The sequence below is a fragment of the Gavialis gangeticus genome, unplaced genomic scaffold (genome assembly GCF_001723915.1).
Source record: "Gavialis gangeticus isolate Ggan-Ray unplaced genomic scaffold, GavGan_comp1, whole genome shotgun sequence".
Taxonomy (NCBI): domain Eukaryota; kingdom Metazoa; phylum Chordata; order Crocodylia; family Gavialidae; genus Gavialis; species Gavialis gangeticus.
Genome location: NW_017728998.1, coordinates 1,699,026 through 1,701,696, shown reverse-complemented (window position 1 = coordinate 1,701,696; position 2,671 = coordinate 1,699,026). Strand labels below are relative to the sequence as shown.

The 2,671-nt window shown below is 35.8% G+C and overlaps 1 protein-coding gene across 3 annotated transcripts in view; it reads left to right on the top strand.

Moving 5' to 3' along the window:
• The window catches only part of NFAT5 (nuclear factor of activated T-cells 5), an 80,927-nt gene that overhangs the window by 21,170 nt on the left and 57,086 nt on the right, over positions 1–2,671 (top strand). The window lies entirely within an intron of this gene.

The window sequence follows — 2,671 nt, the reverse complement described above, 5'->3', positions numbered from 1 at the left end:
TTTTTTTTTTTTTTTTTTTTTTTTTTGTTTTGACTTGTGGCTTCTTTAATACTTATTTTTATGCTACAGTCTACAGTGGGTACATTTGTTTTTACTTTTATGTATGTGCTTGCAGTATGTTTTAATGTTCACTACTGGTGTGGTGAATATTAAAATAAGACTGAAGGGAAAGATGAGGTTTTTTTCATATTCCAAAGGGAAAGAGCCCTTTAGTCTGTATTCCCAGGGTCATTGCAGTTCCATACTTAAAATGCCACTAAAACCAATGATTCTAAGAAACTCTCCAGAGTGTGCTACTGCTTTGTAGTATCCTAGAGAAGTCATTTAGTAAGATGGGAACCAGGATGTAGAATACACACACGTGCCCACTCATCCTCCAACAAAAATACATAACGTAAGGGGTAATAAAAATGTTAGTCATTTGGGTGAGACCATCCAACCTCTTGTATTTTTACTGGGGTGAAATAATAATTAAGTAAAACATTAAATATTTATAACTTGTTTTGTGACTTCAAAACAGAATACATATTGATATAAGACATTTCCTTGGAAGGAGAGAAAACAGGTACCACCAATCTTAAAAGAAGCCAGTTAATGATCAGTTACCATGGATAGAAATTTCCCTGAAGTTAAGAGCTGTGTGCTCATAGAAGTCATCTCCAGACAAGATGGACAGACTTAGAAAGTGCAGACTAATAAATATGACCTCTGCAACTTTAATGCTGAAGAAGTTACAACTATAATATTCAGTATTAGTGTAGCAACAACTAACCAGCATATATCAATAAAAAAAAGAGGTTTTCTAAGGACAACCTTAAATTTCGGATGCGGTTCCAAGTAGTAGATTTGTACTGAGAGGGGTTCTGGAATCAGAAATGACTAGCATATGTATAAAAAAAACCCCTTCTGTAGTTACACTGTGGAGGTTCAGCACTAGAAATCCAGGTTGTAGAAATTACTTTTTGTTTAGTTTTGTTTTTTCTGCTTAGCAGAGCTCAGGCAAATGAACTGGCATCTGGAGAGAGGGACAGAAAGGACACTTGCTATTCTTCCTGATTGCAAAATGGGCACACTGTTAGTTTCAGAAGAGACTAATTGTTTTCTCTGAAGGCTATAAATTACAAAAAAAAATGGGTGGGGGGGGTGTTCCTTACAAGGTGTCAGTTTGCAAAGCCTGATAAAAAGGGGTCAAAATGATTGTCCAGGGGAAAAGGAAAAATTCCTGTTCCTGATTTTGAATTACCTTATCTCATTTTTCACTCTTTCTTTGAACCAGTAGAATGGGCTTGCTAACTTTACTTCAGAATGCTCTGTTTCTGACTAATCTCAATTAATAAATACGTATAGGTAAAATATAAGTGTCGCTGTTTGTACAAGCATGGAAAATGTCAAGGCGGCTGATTCTACCAGAACAAGATAACTAAATTAAAGGGACAGTAGAAATGCTATCTCTTTATAGTTCAGAATAAGGACTGAAGAGAGATTACAGTCGGTTGTTTAAAATTCCTCTCAAACAGTTATTTCCAATCTAGTTTGCTAATTTCAAGATATTCTGGGAAAATATTTTAAACATTTGGTAAGCAGTGCCTTTTCAAACAAAAACAACACAATATATATGCATATCTATACCAATCAAGGTAAATCATGTTCAAATGTCAAATTATTTAAGGAACTGTCTAGGTAATATCAGAAGTCCCAGCTATTAAATGTGATTATTTTTAGAAATTGCATGAATGTGACAGTTCTAACGGGCTGCATTTACACTGTTTACTCCTCCCATCAAAATTCCTATCAGCTTAAAGCCTCCTTTATTAATTGCTTAGCTGGAATTCTGAGCATGTCAAAATGTGCAAGTGATGGCACATCTCTTATCAAGCATTGTCTTGTGACATTATAGATGACTAGGTGAGCTGTACAGGCCAGGAAAAATCTTGCTGCTTTGAACAGTATGCCTTTGCTTTTATAATAGTTACATTGCTTAGTGTTTCTTTTCAGATTCTCTGTGGGAAGCTAGTGTGTTTAATCGCACAACTAAAAATCCTAAATGACATGAAAAAGGAAATTTACTGACTGAAAGATTAATACTTTAACTGCTACTGTACTGGAGTAATGTCCTGACAAACATCTGGAGGACTGAAGGTCTAAAAACCTTTTATTCAATTAGTATTTTTGGTGCAGCATACTGCTGGTATCTTTGTCTTACATAGTATTTTGTTGGACTTTTATATGTTGTTCCAACGGAAGAAATGTTTCTGTAAAAGAAAAAAGAAAAAAAAAATCACCCACTGGATGAAAGCAGAAAGTGGGGTTTTTTGTAACAGCCTGTCTGGCTAAACTGTGGCTGAATAATGAAGATGCTTGCCAGTATAATGGTACTGTTGTCATTTTTATGTTTTTATAACCTCTGTGATCTGTATCTTTGCTATTTAATCTGAAAACAAGTATACCAAACAGGTCTGCTGTAGTCAGTGAAGCAGACTGGGTTTCATGCTGTACTCCTGAATAAACAGGCCCACAGGCCACTGTCATCTTTTTGTCATATGTTCTTATCTATGACAAACCTGGTGGATTTAATTTTGTGAAATATCAGGCAGGTAGAGCAACCTTTCTTCCCCCCTCCTCCCCAACTCATGGGAGGGCCTCTTGTAGTAGGATCAATGTAGTAGCGGTG